This window comes from Acartia tonsa, chromosome 5, assembly GCF_053477335.1.
Source record: "Acartia tonsa isolate MP-2025a chromosome 5, ASM5347733v1, whole genome shotgun sequence".
In the NCBI taxonomy this organism is placed as follows: Eukaryota; Metazoa; Arthropoda; class Copepoda; order Calanoida; family Acartiidae; genus Acartia; species Acartia tonsa.
The window spans coordinates 47,822,267-47,839,389 of record NC_137264.1 but is presented as its reverse complement, the minus strand read 5'-3'; the positions used below and the strand labels follow the sequence as shown (position 1 = coordinate 47,839,389).

The following is a 17,123-nucleotide window of genomic DNA, read 5'->3' as shown; positions in this document are numbered from 1 at the left end:
ATATAACTTAATGAAAAAATGTAAAATATGAGCATATTCAATCCCTGAAAATCTAAAAATTCTAGTAATCAAACTAGCACCGCAATAGATAAACAAATCTTAATAAAACTTAGTGAAAATATGTAGAATGTAAATTTGATTAATCCCAGAAAATATGAGCCCTCTATCTTGTAAAAGAGTTGAGAAAATCATAAAACATAAAAATCTAGGAATCGATCTAGCACCCCAAATAACAGACAGATGGACAAAACAATATATATATTAGATGGGCATATAAAAATCCGAGAAAATCATGTTTTCCCCATAGCGTTACAGACTGACAGATAGACGGATGGACAGGCAAAGCGAATTATAGAGTAGAAAAATATGTATAACTACCCCTTCTGTCTATCAGGAGATGTTTACTGAGTCCAGCATGTGATATGTTTATGATGCATGGGTCAACATATTGCTTCTTTTATCCATATTCATCTATGAAGTCCCATTATATATCCCAGGTAATACCATATAAATCTCACAAACTCAACCCCATGCTTTTAATAAAGTTTTTACTCACTTGCAATACCCTTTGCATAGAGGGTGAATCCTGGTTGTGCAATATTAGTAAAATTATCTTCTTGATGTTTCAATTCGCAAACCATTGATCTATAAGGTCTCTGTTTCTTTTGAAAGGGGGTAATCCCTATTTCTTTGGGTAAGGGCTGCTATCATTGAAATTAAGGGTAAACAAGGATGACAACATCCATAAAAGCGAAGCACTGAAACGGTAGGACAAACGGACGTTAACACTTGTATAGTTTCAGAACTGAATAATCCTAAAATAAATGTATAAGAGTTAAAGCAAAATTGTGAGTAAATTTGTTAAAAAAACTGCTTGATACAGGATAATGTTAATGGACATACTTACATTTTTAGGACTTGATTATAGAGCTGCTTCGTTGCTTCGGACGGACCGACCCTAATTATAGAAAAGCTTCGCTTTTAAAAAAGAAAGTTTAATTATGATTATGACCTGCCCCTCCACCCTTGAATAATGTATATAAAATGATGTATATAAAATAATATAATGTATATCAAAAATTTTCAGACAACAATAACTGGAGAACAAACTTATGTCATGGAATGTGATGAAAGTCAAGCTAACATATTAAAGGTGTTAATTTTATTTATACATATATAATATACATTTTATAACATTACTTGTATAATCTGTATATACTAGCTGCTACTCCCCTATCATTTAGTGGCTCTGTAATCAAAGAGGCAGAGATTGGCTAGAAATATAGCTTTTACAAATCATCCCAAGAACTAAAAAAAGAATACCCTAAAACCATCACAGGACCTGTGTGAAGCTTACTAAAAATGAAGTACCCAATCATTTGAAAAGTTCTTGAGATTTTATGCTTCAGAAAAAAAACTTAACCCTTAACAGTCCCCTTGCCGCACCTTAATCGGTCTGGGGGGGGGGGGGGTCGTTCAACGCCCCCACCCCTATTATCTCGGTTTCTATTAGAGCTAGAGGGCTAAATTTTTTTGTACAAGTCCCCTGTTTGATAATAAATTTTTCGACTTTAAGTAAGTCAAAGTCAATTTTCGCTTCATTCACCCTTTTATTTAACAACCTTTGTTTTTAGGTCCTTTTTTTCTTAAAATTTTTAAACGGCTGTATTTTTCTTATTTTTGAAGCTAGAAGAAAATTTTTTTGCAGAAAATGTTTATCTTTATGTAAATTTTATATTAGAAATATCAAAAACTAAATTTCAGCGGCCACAGCTGTACTTGGCAGCTGCCACAGTCGGCGGTCGGCGGGAAAACCGCGGCAGATCTTTATGAAATTCTAAGTCAAAAATTGCACAGAAGCCTTTTAAAGATTTCTGGAGACCTGGAGGATCAGGTTCTGCAGGATCATACCTGGAACCTGAAATTGACTTGAACACCTGTATTTAATATTAGGAGGTACTACTAGAGAATATTTCAATATTTTGGTAAGAAAAGTGCTTTATTTAAGTCAGGTTTGCTGGCATCCTGTGCCCACCAGGATGGAGATATTCAAGAAATTCCAACTCTCAGCCCCCCCCCCCTGACTGTTAAGGGTTAATACTTTATATTCCTAAGACTATTTAAACGCAAAACTTTAGGATAATGCCTGGACAGATTCAATACCTCCTCCTACCTGGACACAGACAACTGATTGGTAATTATGATAGTTATTTATTGCTTTCCGCAGATGTAAAAATGTAAAATTAAAAGATAAAACCAGTTTATAACCCCAAGTTGGCAAAGGTTAAAAAATGGTTTTAATCTTATTATTGTACATTTTAATATTCCTAGAAAACTGGATATAAGACAATGCTATATTTGATTTTTCAGTATGGCTGAAAACCGGTGACAATCCACCAGATATTAATCGGTTTAAAAGCATTACTGGAAAATGATCTCTGGAACTTTAATATGCAATTTTGTGTCTTACATAAATTGTAAACTGATATTTTTTTCTTAATTATAGCACACCTGAAAATGGAAATGGAAAAATAAATAAACTGGACACATATATCAGTACTAGGCAAACTAGATATTATGATAACTTTTTACCAGGTAACCACTTCACTCTTTGCAAACATTTTTGAAAACTATTCAATTTTTGTATTAATTTTTCTTCAAATATTTTATTTTATCACTAAAATAATTTTTTTTTACCCTACTTTTCCAAGATATTCTTATATAATTTTGGGGATGTAGTCCCTTTCGTGGCAATGCTCCTAAAAGGGCAATTCTTCGTAATTTTGAAATGGCTTTTAATAGGATATTTTAGGTTAGGTTATGTTGGGTTAGGTGATTGCCCCTTAGGCTTAGGCAATTGGCCTAGCAGGGTTAGAGCCACCCGCAACTGTGAAAATACGAAGAATTGCCTCTTAAGGTGCGTTGCCACAAAAGGGACTAGACCCTAATTTTGTTTTATTGCTTAAGCTTGCCCAACTGCTTGGGAGGATTTTAATGGTTTGCAATGTTTAAAAATTGGACATGGGTGAGTGTTAATTCATTATGATAATAAGACGTACAATTGTTTAAAATAAAAAGTCAGTCAGTAAAATTAATTAAAAATATTTCTTTTAATCAGTAATGGATTTGACAATAAAGATTGGCATCATTGCAAAGTGTAAGTAAATGTTGTACTATTTTTATAAATTTGACAAAAGATTAAAATAAAAAAAATGCAAAAGTATATAGCCTGTTTTTAAAATCACATAGTTAACTTGAAAGCAATATTCTTAACAGCCATGCTCAACATTCAATGGCAGCAACAATTGAAAACCAAGAAAAGATGGATTGGGTAAAGAGTAAGTTTGGTTCACAGGTGAAATCTATTTGCATATGCATATTAAATTTTGTATTATAAAATAAAAATTGAATTTAAGATGACACAAAGTCATGAAAAGTTTTTTAATTTGTGGCTTAGTTTTAAGTTGAATTTAGAGGCTCATGATTGGGATTAGTGATGAGGGACTTAACCAGGAGGGAACATGGTATTGGGATTATGATCACTGGTATGCACGGCATTGGTTTGATAACAATGCACACAGAAGGTAATACTTAATGTTTCTTGATCAATTATCTGACAAAGAAAATAAACAAGCTATAAACATTTAATCCAAGATTGCTTTATAATTTGCTAATAATGTAAACTATTCTTATTATTCTTAGTCTGTTGATCATTAATTAGAAAATACAAATTGAATTATTATTTTTGTTTGACTTTAGGAATTAGACAGTAAAAGGTTTAATCCTATGAAAATTAATTTTGAACTAATTAAGTTCTTGAGGGAAGATTCAAAGGTTAAAGTCAACCAAATCTATAGAGCTAGTAAATAAATGTGTTTCCTAAATGGTTCTGAAAAAGTATATATCAAGCAGAATTTAATCTGATTTGTAGGAATGTTACAAACATATTCATCAGTTTTTCAAATGAATTTTTAGTTGGTGGGCTGGTGGAGAACCTAATAATGCGGGAATGGGAGAACATTGTGCATTTATGTATAATGGTGAATTTTTGTCATTATTTATCTAATTATTTAATCTTATCAGGACTGTAAAAACTGATAAACTTTATTATAATTTTAAAGGATTACTTTGGGATGTTCCATGTGGCTGGGGTGTCAGATTATTATGCCAAGGAAAAAGAGGTGATATATAATTAAAGCTTTCAGTTTTGTTCTTCAAGTTCCATATTGATAGATGAAAAAGAAAACATTTAAGAAATCATTCTTAGACAGTGTTGGCCTTGGAGGAATGGTAGATGGTTATTATGTAGAACACATGGGTAATTCATTTTGTTCAAATTTACATTTATCTATTTGTGATATCAGTAACTAATAACATCTATTGATTTCAGCAATTTGTGAGGAACATTCAAGGTAATTTGTACAGACATATCAACACAATTTTTAGATAAAATGAAACAAGAAAGTGTATTATTTATTAAATTTTATGATACAGTTAGATTTTAATTGTAGGGATATATTTTGGAATTTGGAAACAACTGTAGAAAGTGCAGAATCTATAGGTTTAACACAGAAGTACATAGAATTGTTTGCACCTAAAGGAATGATCAAGGTTTGGCACAGGTAATGCAGAATTCTCAAATTCAATATGGTTTTAATAAAATAACTAAAATGTTAACAATATTTTTATTTAGATATAGTCATCCAATCCATGTAACGCATGGATATAAAGTAAAGATATTTGTTGATGACGTAGAAATAGGCGAAGGTGAAGGCAAAAGACATAAGGGAACTAAAAGCTTACCCACTATGGTGTCTGCTAATCTTGTTACATTTCCAACAAAAGTTAAAGTTCAAGTTATAAAAAGAATTTATGGATATGGTTTCCTTTCTCCAATTGAATTTAATGTAGGTAAGGTATTTTGTTCCTGAATGGACTATATCAATGTAGCATATTTTTTAAACAAGGACTATTACATTCTAGAAAAGCTTTTATTTTTATTCAGTTAAAGGTTTATAGATTGTAGTGAAAGATCAGTGAATGGAGGGAAAACATATAAATATTTAATGTGAAGTTAAGAAAAGTCTAAATATTGAGAAGTCAAAACATGTTAAAAATCTGTGCTTAGAATAGACATACAGACATAGACTTTCACAGAATAGTTTTGTAATCAAAGATTTTTTAACTAACAATATCAAGCAGTAAAATCAACACTGATTCTATTTTATAATAATGATAGATATGCCCTATCATTTGGGATGTTATGATACAGAAAAGGGTGAACATGATATTGATGTCACATCACCAGTTGAATGTTTAATACATTGCAAGGTAATTTCATGTTTATTGATCATATCTTTACCATGTATCTCTCTATATATATATATATCTATATTATTATATTTGGCAGGAAAATGGAAAAAGGCTGGCACTTTTATATGGTGGAAAAGTATGCTCTTGCAGAAATGAATTTAATCCTCTTCAAATCAAAAACATTGCAAATGGTAATTTGAATAATGTAAATTGCACAATACAAATAAAAGCTTTATTATTTTTTTTTATATTCTATTATAGTAAAATGCAATCTGACCTGCACTGGATCTACTAACCAACTGTGTGGGGGTGAAGGTACATTCTCTGCATATGTTGCAGGTAATATTAATTAAAAACAAAATCAAGAAGACAAAAAAAATTTTAAGCCAGTTTAGATAAATCGTAAAGTTTTATATTTGTGCAATTAAAAAAATCAGAAAATTTTGTAGCTAAAACATTCTCACAACTACAATGAGATGCAAAAAAATGGGCGTTCTATAATTTGATTCCCCAGAATAGGGTTATGTTTTCATTAGATGCTAAAAATGGGTGGGTGGATGTTTAAATGTTTAACAACAGTTGAGTGCCATTAAAACTTTATTTATACATACTTCTAGTATGCAGAAAATGCAGTTTTCTGAAAAAAAATAAAATTTTTATTTATATTTTTTTATAAAAGAAAAATAAACCAGGAAAATATAAGATTGTGAAAAAATTGGTGAGTTGCAATTCTATCTGTAGGGGGTGACTAATCTACCAGGAAAACCACAACCCACAACTAAAAAATTAGCATGGATGGATAGGCAGACAGACAATCAAACAAAAATTTTTCTACTTACTACTACTTCTACTGTATTATAGATTTGATTGAGGATTTAAAGGACGCCTGCAAGAAATACCACGCTTTAACTGCTGAAAGACTGCCACAAGTAGACCCAATACCCCAAATTTAAAGCCTTCAGCTTCAATAACAAAAAAGTTCTAGGCATTTCAAAATAGCATTTTATGTACAATGAAATTATTGAAAGATTTCCAATGCTCATAAAAGAAAAAAACAATATTAAATTACGTCGCTTAGACACAAAATTATAACCTTATCTTTGTCAGAAACTTAGATTGCCGGTAACTGATTACATTTTTACAATAAAAACACCACATTTCATAGTCAAAATCTATGAAAAAAATTCGATTTAAATTGTATTTTTAAATGAAAATCATAGCGGAAACAAAGGGGGAAACTAATGCAAGCTTAGCTGTGATTGGTTGTTAAGCTGATTCAGCCTTCTGATTGGCTACAGTACAAACGGTACAAAGCAAGTTAAACTTAATTTTTTAAAATGATTTTTACTATAAAAAGGGGTATTTTTTATTGTAAAAATATAATTAGTTACTGGAAACCTAAATTTATGACAAAAATAAGCCTATAATTTTTTTTCTAGGCCGTGTAGTTTAATTTCAAAGTTTTCAACATGAGCATTGCAATTCTTTCAAAATTTTCATTGTACATAAAATGTCATTTTAAAATGCCTAGAACTTTTTTGTTATAGAAGCTGAAGGCCTCAAATTTGGGGTATTTGGTTTACTTGTCGCAGTCTTTCAGCAGTTAAAGCGTGGTATTTCTTGCAGGCTTCCTTTAAAGGCACTACTTTGCCTATTACAGACTATTAGAAACATAATTTATTAAGAATGTGAGAATGGTTATGAAAGATATGGCGGTAGTTGTTACAAAGAAGAAACTGAATCCTCATTAGCTGATGCTGTGATGACCTGTGGCTCCCAAGGCCTAATGTTATGGGGTCCCAAGAAACAAGGAGATGAAGTAGCTATTCCAGCTTTGTTTGGGTATATTTGATGTTTGAATTTAACTAAAATGATTTATATTTAAATTATTTCTATTTTAGGGATACCACTGCAAAATATTTGCTTGGAATTTATTATGTTAACTATTACGGAGTTCATTTTATTGATGATGCAAGTGTTCCTGGTTACAGTCCTTTCTATTGTAAGTATTTTATCATTCTTCTGTTTATTATTCTATAAATATTTTTGCATTTAAAAAAAAATTACAAATTATTACTATTCTGCCAACAATATTCAAAAGCTCATCAATGACATAAGTATTTTACTTATCCTTAGTTTCCATCCCATACATTGCTGATGAAGCCAAGGATCCAAACCCTGTTGCATGGAATCAATATCATAATGCAGTAAGTATAATGAGAAATACTTAACACTCAAGATTTATAAAAAAAAATCACTAAAAGAATGCACGTATCTTTGAAATAATGTTTGTTTTTTTAATATTTTGACATTAATATTAGCATTCTTAAATCAACCAATTACACTCATATAATTTTAGTTTTTCTTAATTGATTAATATTCATATTCCTATATTAGGGTTTTACTAATGCTATTTATAACACAGTTGTTTATTTACTATAGGCTGCTGGAAGTGGATACACCCTTAAAAATGGAGAGATTAAGTTTGGTGCTACTGGTAATGGCAAGGTTATTTGTGAAAAGTCAATAGGTAAGCATATGTACAATAATTGTGAATGTTACCCTATTTGTTTTCTTTTTGATCAATTGATATCTATCAAATCAAATATTACAGTTGCTGGTGAAGGCATAGAAAGGCCTCTCTTGTCTTCTGGAGTTGTAAAATTTAAACTAGACCAGAGCTCAAACCTTGAAAATTATGAAATTGATGAAACTGTATTGCAAGGTATAAACTATTCTCAAGATCTATTTACATTATTTGTAAACCAATTATTCATATGAACAGTAAAGTAATAATTCTAATTTATTAGCATTTTATAAAAGCAAGAGTATAAACTTTAATTATTATCCCTTTTATTTTAGGACATACAGGCTTACCTTTTAAAATAAGTAGAACAAAGTAAGTTTTATTAGATCTAAAAACATTTTTTTTTCTTCTTATGAATTTTATGAATATGCTTACAATAACTACTCTTTAAAAAAGACATTTTTCATTTTAGGGGTTCTGAAGATACGTTAACTCTGTATTTTCAATTAGATCATGCCATTGTACTTGAAGGATTTAAATTTGTTTATCCAAAAGTGAGTTTAAAATTGTAAATTGTTTTTTTTTTTAAATGTTCTTATATTAATATTTTATTTACACAGGCTAAGGCAATATGGGGAATACTTTATCGAATTCCTGCATATTGGTATCCCTATCCAGAACACAGAAATCAATATTGGATTAATTGGAGGACAGTAGATAAAGACATAACTGCTGATGATACAATCACTGTTAAGCACAGAACAAAAACACCATATGTGACAGATAGGTAAAAAAAAATATTTTTAAAAAGTAGATATACTCTACTACAATTCACCCAAATCAGTCACTCTGTTTGTAAGTCAGCTATTTGTTAAGCCAAATGTTCAACAGATAAATTGCAGTTGAAGCTATGCATTAAAAACATAGATTTAAGAACAATTTTTAAAAGACTTAGCAACCTTGCATGATTATATAATTAGATAATTGAATAGCTTTCAAAGATGGTTTTCTGTATTGATTATGGACAATTTCATGAATGAAAAAAACTTATTTTACTAGATTGGAGTTAGTGATTTATGGACCTAGAATAACAGAAGTCAGAATTGAAATGTATGGTGCCATATTATCAGATTTTATTCCAAAGACTGATATCCATTCTTTACTTCAGACATCCAGTAAGATTTTTATCATAAAATGAATTAGTAGGCAAACTTCATGTTGGCCCTGGTGGTGATGCCAATACGGTCTTCTATTGTGACGTTTAAAATCTAAGACGCTTCGCTTGCTTTGGCCATTTCAAACAAAACACTCAAGGGATATATGTATCTCATGCGAGTTATATTGGGTAGAATGCTTAGTTAAACCTTAAAGCCAAAACTGCCTTATGAATTTACAACCAGTACATGAATCGCAAAAGCCCATGCAATAAGATGGTTAGATACAAGCATTAGGGTAGTTGGTGGTGTAGAACACATGAAACAAGCATATATATATATATATCAGGAAGAAAGGCTTTTACTACTATGTACTATATTTACAGGATATGGGGCATAGGAACTATGTTATAAGTTACAGTGTGATAATAAGTCATATATATATTACAACACAATATTACAAAGTTAAAAAAAAGGAAAAAGGAAAATGGATTAAATAGGAAATTAAGCAATTAAAGGCTTGGTGTGACAGTGCATACATTTATAGGCCTATAGTTTAAGGTTATGAATGCAGTGAACACACTAAGATCTTAATATCAAAGTAATACAAATCAAGAATCTTAATAAACTAAAACATAATTACCCAGTAAGCTACTGGGGGCTTAAAGAGGAGTAGTTAATACTACAAAGTCCATATAAGAACTGACTTAAAGTTAGCATTACACCTAGGAATATCAACTTGGATATAGGTCATAGGAGGGGCTTAAAGTAGGTCAAAGTAATGATAATTATATGGTAAGAGATATTCTTATATGGTCATGATTAATAGTCATTATAAGTATATGTAGGCCTGATAATATATTAAATAGTGCAATAAGGTGATCAAAGTACTATTATTGTAATATATAGTGCTTTGTTTGCTTATCCTTAAGATTATGCTAATATTAAGATGTTGAAATGAAAGGGGCATTATGTATAATTAAACAAAATTGATTAACACTCTGCATTGCAATTATATCATCTTTTGGACATCCATCAGGAAGTAGTATGACAGATTAGAGTGTAGCATCTGTTTAATTAATCAATACAGTTGTTCAATTTATTGAAACTTAGATGGCGCATCTACACTGGTAAAATATTAGGGTATTATGCACAAATGACCTACAAAAATATGCATACACAATAACAAACTAAAAAATTTTAAATTTGGGAGAGGTGATCAGTAGTAGAAAAAAAGCTGAGAGATAAATGTACATTTTTATTTCTAAAGCTACATATTTTATATAATTTTTGTGAATTTAGAAAGTAGAGCAACATCAAGTACAACTACTACTGTTAATGATATTTGTCCAGATGGGGGAATTCATCTTTCAGGTTTGTGGTATTATGCCAGTCTTATCCTTTATCAGTTCACTTTTTTAAACATAATGGTAGTTGTATATTTTTATGCATATTTATTTAAGTAAATATATTTGAATATCTATTTGTAAATTAGGCACAATCAATCAAGTGCTTCCAACAGCAGAAACAAATGGTAATATTTTTACAGTTGAAATTGTAAATTCTTACAAATTTGATAATATTTTATCTTCTATTATTTTGTGAAGGATTAACAGCAGTAGTCAAGGGAAAAGATGGGTCAGATCTTTTAGAGGTGTCTCTAACATATCCTGGAAGTGGTGCAAATCTTCATCTAACAGTTGCAGGAACTAAAACAGAAATTTTAGATGCCATTCAAGATTTAAAATCTAGGATTGTACATATTCATATCACATGCACTGAAAAAGATTTCAAGGTATTTGTTTGATACATTATAAATCTTAATCTTGTATTTTGATTGCAAATTGAAATACCTCTTTTATGAATATCTTTTTATGCCAAGGTTTATTTTGAAAACAGCATATTGGGATCTATTGACCATTCATCTTCTGTTCCATCTGTGGGGTCTGTTTCTGTAACAATTGATAAGACAATTTCTGAGGTAAGCATATGTTTCTATTTTCATAGCTATTCTAAATAACATAATTGTTTATTTTAGTCTAAATAATTATGAACAAATACATATTCTTATTTTCTGTTCAATGATTTTAAATTGATTTCAGGACTGGGTAATTGATTCAGTTGGAAGAACATTTTCACCGTTAGTCTTTAGCGAAGATACTTTTCCAGAAAAGCGAATTGGTTGCAAAGGTAAATACCTAATAGCAAGAATACTTATTTTTAAGATTTTTTTATTTTTCTTTCATAAGAATTTCATTAATTTAATTTCTTGATTTTATTTTATCTTCATTTCTTCTTGAAATTAGATAAATTCTATACATTTGTTGTAGATACTATATAATCTACTTTTTTTTGCAGAAAATAAGTGTTTCTTTCCAATAGAAAGACAGTTTAAACTAATTCAATTGTATGAAGTTGCACCAAACAAGGTACACATTAAAAAATTGTAGGGTTAAGATATTGTTTTATCTTGTTTTAATTTGTTGGAGTTACATTGATACATTGTAAAATTGGTCATGTTTTAAATCTATCTTCAGATGACAACAGTAAGAGGTTGGCCTAATGTAGTATGCCACAGGACAGTAACTAACAATTTAAAGTGTAATGTAGGTCATTTTCTATGGTAAGTGTACAACTTGTTTAAATGAATTATTCATTATTGGATTATGTTTTAAATATTGAAAATTTTTATTTATAGGAATTATTGGAGAAATGAACATAATCAGCCATATATACCACATAAGTCTGTTTGTCCTGATGATGCTGGTGTGGTTGCTATTGATCATCATTGCATCAAAGTTATTAACACTGACATGACCTTTGAGGTTTTGATTTTTAGATTTAGCATATTTTTTAAATCCTGCTATTCAATTTAAGCATTTTTACTTCTTATAATTTTTTATTACTTTAACTAAGTTTAAGTGTGGATTGTTATTTTTGTCTTGCTTATTGTAAAAATATGTGTATAAAAATTGTAAAAGCTTTTGATTTTGGGATTTTAAAAATCTAGTGTAAGTTTCATATTTATAAAAGTTTCATTGATTAGGAGTCTGTGGCAGAATGTAATAACTTCCTAGGACACATTCCAATTCCTGAAGGAGACACAATGGTTGGTAAACTAGGGTAAAGCTTGTGTTAATTTGTGTAGAAAAAATAGTAAATTTTGCACTCTAACTAACTTTTTCTAATATCATAAATTTAAACAATAAAATAAAATGAAAAATAAAACAAAAAATCTACTTTTGTAGGTCATATTCATTACATACATCAATAGGATCCTTCTGGCTTGGAGTCCGCAAAAAAGATGGAATCTGGATGAGATTAGACAGGGACATTATAATTATCTATAAATTCAAATTAAATTGTTTACTAGATATACATGAATTGATTAACTTTATTTCTTCAATCATGTTAAGTGATTTCACTCAAATCTGTTTTTGAACCACCCTCATAGTTTATAATCACAAGTTAAAGGGACTGTGAACCTAAATTTTTCTCATCTTAATATCAAATCTTAACATAATCTCATTCATAATATCTCACAGATAGAGCATAACGCGCTTTTGTTTGCTTAAAAAACGGCATTTTCCGACGATTTTTATAAGGTCCAGGGAAAGGAAGAAATTTTCCGTATTCTATAAAATGTGCATTAAATTGCTTTTTTCTCCCATTATAGCTAAAATTAAACTTTTTCACATAGTTCTTGATTTTTCCTAACGGTTAAGCTGACTTTTAACATAATCCTTGCTTTAAACCAATGTATAGTTACTTAGAAATTGATAAAATAAGCATTATTTTTTATTGAAAACCAAATACAATAACAAAGCTAGAAACAGGTTTTTTTTATTAGTATCCAATTAACTTTAGATGGCCCATCTCTCGCCCACCTTTAATTACAGTAAATAATAAAGATGCAATATATCTTTATAAACAGTCTGATAAAAGTGTAAACTAATTCTCCAAAGTGGGTTATTTATTGTCTAACACAATAAAAAAGGATATTATGATTTTAAATAACCTATGAGATTCAACCTTTTGTAGACAGTGAGGTATTTTTTTGTCAATAATACGAATATAAAATAGGTCTTTATTACATAATTACTACGTTGTAAAAAAACTAATTGGCAATTTTATATCATAAAATAAATCCTTAACAGTAAATAAATTGTTTCAAATATATATGACAAGTTAAATATCCCTACAAACATTATAAAAACAAAAACATTTAGATTTTCCCTGTTTTTTTCCTTTTTCCTTCCCAAAATACCATAAAATCAAGGCATTAATCCTGGATTTTTTTGTTAATATGACGTTTTTGGTTGATCAGTGTAGTGAAATGTGCTTATTAAATGTTAAGATTTGATAATCAGATGAGAAATTTTTACGTTCACACTCCCTTTAAATGTCTTGCAATGACTGATCTTATAAGCATAAAAATATTTTCTTCCATATTTTTTTTTTTTTTTATATCTGATATTAGGGAAACCTGCTAAAACAAATGTTGATATATTTTAAATTTTTGATAATTTGTTACAAAAGGAAACCAAAGCACCTGATTGATGTAGAAATCTTAAACCCAGAAGAAGAAGGTATTTTGTTACATTTAATTAATGACATAGAAATTAAGAAGAAAAAAACATTTAATATGATTCAGGAAATTGTATCATTGCTGATGAAATGAACTATTTTAAAGGAAAAATTGTTGACTGTAACTCTAAGTTTAAGGTAAATTAATGTTTATTTATATGGATTGTGTTGTACAGAAGTGTTACAAAGGACAAAACTGTTATTGAGTAAATTAGTATAGTTTTAAGAATACAAAATGGAATACATTTAAAAATTACAATATAACATATATACAAAAAAAAGGACATGACAGTAAGGAATTGAGTCCATGGTCATGCACTGGCAGGTGGGGTGGAATACTTTGGTGAAAAAAGGATTAAATAACTTTCTATATTTTAGGTAGCTTGGCTTTTCTTTAATTATAACTAATTGGCTTTCACTAATTTTACATACATTTTGTACAAGAATGATTGTCTGCATATGCAGGGCTGATATTACTAGAATTAGGCTGCGCCCAACTACAAAATAAGAAATACACAACTATGTATCATCTTTTTTACAATCTAATCAAAAAAATTTCAGAATTTTAACTTTCTGCTGAAATAATGTTTGATTAGCTTTACTTAACAAGCATTTGGTAAAAATATTTACTTTACCAAAAGTTTATTCCATTTATCAACTATCATTAATTTAGAGTTTATGCAAACTTGGTCCAATTTGTCCTGAAGGATATATCTGGATGCCACCAACAAGATCATGTGTTGCTATTATAACTAACAAGATCAAGACAGCTGACAAACAAACTCTTATTGACACATTTACAGGTATAAACAGAAAAAATAGAATTTTGTCTCAGTTGCAATATTTAAATAGTCAAAGTAGGGGGAATACTTAGCCTTAAGTAAGGTAATGCAATCAAATTGTTATGTGTTTCCAGGATTTTATTAGCAAGATTTAGTTATGAGATACACCAAAATAATACCTCTTGGTGTATCCCATCCTTGTTTCTTGTAATATTCCTTTTTTATAGATGAGAAAATATGTATGAGAGACAATGCCAGAGCTCTACACATATCTCCTAATCAAGAATATTTAGATGCTGTAATAAGATATATGACTACATTTCTTTCAGTTGATTATTCAGCAGGAACAGGTAAAGTTTAAGATATTATTGTACTAGAAAGAAATACTTAAAAATGCTGTTAGAGAAGTGAAAATTATATGTTTTATTTGAAGGTTGGAGAAAAGTAGAGAAGAAAAATGGAACAAAATACTACACTTCAAGCAGCACAAATCAAGTTTGGGATACAGGAGATATTCCTGACTCATTGAAGATGACTGCTGACTCTGTCATTACTATTGAAAATGATAATGGTACAATTAAAATTAAAGGAACAAAAAACCCAAGAAGTAATACGAGGAACAAAGCTGTTGCATGTCAAGTCACAGAGTGTAGAACAAAAGATGATAAAATTTGTCATTTTCCCTTTAGATACAAAAACAGGCTTTATTCTTCTTGTATAACATTAGATTCAGAAACTTCATGGTGTAGCCTTAACACTGACTCAAACAATAACCATATTGATGATGGAACAAGTAGAGGTGAATGTCAGGATACTTGTCACATTTTAAATTGTCCTATTGGTTTCTTCTATCAGAACAACAATTGTTATCACATATCTGCAATGACTTCTAATGATTATCAATATAGTCAACAAGGAGCAGAAAGTATTTGTCATAATCTTGGTTCAAGATTGTATCAGCCAAGAGATTATAATCTAGATGGAGACCTGCTAAAGTCAGAGGAAAACTTTTTTAAGGAACTTTTTCACAGCCTTGCTAAAAAACCCCAGTTTTTAGCTATTGGGGCTAAAACTTCAAATTTTCCTTCCACAGGAGAAGTTTATTACAACGATGGAACAAGAGCCTACTATCTAGAATCTGTTATAGCACTTCAGGGTGGACTTACATCAACATATATTCCAGATTTAGCCTCCATAGATGAAACAATATGTATATTTATGACAGCTGAAGCAAGAATTGTAGCTGAACAATGTAATGGATTTGATGGGAACAAACCATTGGGATTCATTTGTGAGGCTAAACCTCTTATTACAAAGGATGGTCTAGATGTTAACAAAGCTTGTCATTTTCCATTTCGATTAAGTTTTGATGATGTAGAATTGTACCATTCTTGTATTTATAATAAAACTGCAAGATATTCCTGGTGCTTTACAGAACTTGATTCAGAAGGAGTGGGCATTCCTGGCAAAACTGGTATATGTCCAGATGAAAGAGAGATTACCTATGATGGTCCTGGTGGTGGAAAAGAATGTCACTTGCCATTTCTTTCAGAGAGAGTATGGTATGATCAATGTGCAATAGAACCAAGAGAGGAAATTTGGTGCCCAACAAGAATGGCAAATCCAAATCTCATGTTTGATGAGAACATTGATGAATATGGCTATTGCACTGGATATTTAGCAAGTGCTAATCCAAATTGCAATGCAAATTATGACTTTATTGGAGGAAAGTGCATAAGAGTTTCACCTTTCCCAGAAACCTTTGAGGCAGCTTCATTAAAATGTAGGTCTGAGGGATCATTTTTATTAACCATACTTCAAAGTTCTGTTATGCCACCTATAAAGTCACACATTGAAGTTATATCTAAAAGTAAAATACAATTTCTACCTAAATACTCTCCAGACATATCAACTTACTGGGTTGGTGGAGTTGTCACTAATTCAATTTGGAGTTGGGAAGCAAATGGAAAGAATTTTTCCCTATATTCTAATTGGTTGGATAAAAAAGAAAATGAGGGTTGCGTTCTTAACCAATGCACAAACAATTATCGACTTTCTGTAGAGGTCAACAAGAATTATGCATGGAAAGCTGCAGATAAAAATCTAGAGAAGCCTTATATTTGTGAATCAAAGTGTCAAGCTGGATTCTTGTGGTTCAAAGGTGCGAAAAAATGTTTGAAAGTTGAAAGTAAAAGTGTCCAAGCATCCATTGGTGAATCAATTTACCAATGTTCTAAATATAATGCAAGACTCATAAGCTTTGATTCCTGTGAAAGTGCAGAAAATCTTGCTAAGGATTTTAAAAGAATGCTTACTCAAAAATCTGATGAACTATGGATAGGTTTGTTTTCTAATGGTTTAGATAACCTTTTCCCAAGAAGGTTGAGTGAAGAATCTAAGTCATCTCATCCTGTTATAAGATCTGATGGTTATGCAGCAATAAAAGATTGTGCTTATCTTCCAGATACTAGTGAAACAGATGCACAAATAGGATTCTTTGAATATGTAAAACCAACTATTACTTTACAACACATTGAAATAGATACTTCTGAAAAGAAAGGATATATCTGTGAACAGGATTTTGACTGGAGCTGTCCACCAGAATATGTAAAATTTCAAGAAGATTGCTATAAAATATCTGATACACAAAATCCTTTTACTGATGCATTAATAAAGTGTAGAGAGGAAAATGGAATATTAGTTGAAGTATCAACGGACCTGCATAAATTATTGTTTGTTGAAATGGCTAAGCATAAAAAT

At 30.1% G+C, this 17,123-nt stretch overlaps 1 long non-coding RNA gene across 1 annotated transcript; it reads left to right on the top strand.

Moving 5' to 3' along the window:
* Positions 1-424: 424 nt before the first annotated feature.
* Positions 425-2,179, top strand: LOC145318453 (uncharacterized). The gene is made up of 3 exons (XR_013879339.1): positions 425-497; positions 1,088-1,153; positions 2,139-2,179. It is a non-coding gene; the product is annotated as an uncharacterized LOC145318453 (long non-coding RNA).
* The last annotated feature ends 14,944 nt before the right edge of the window (positions 2,180-17,123 follow it).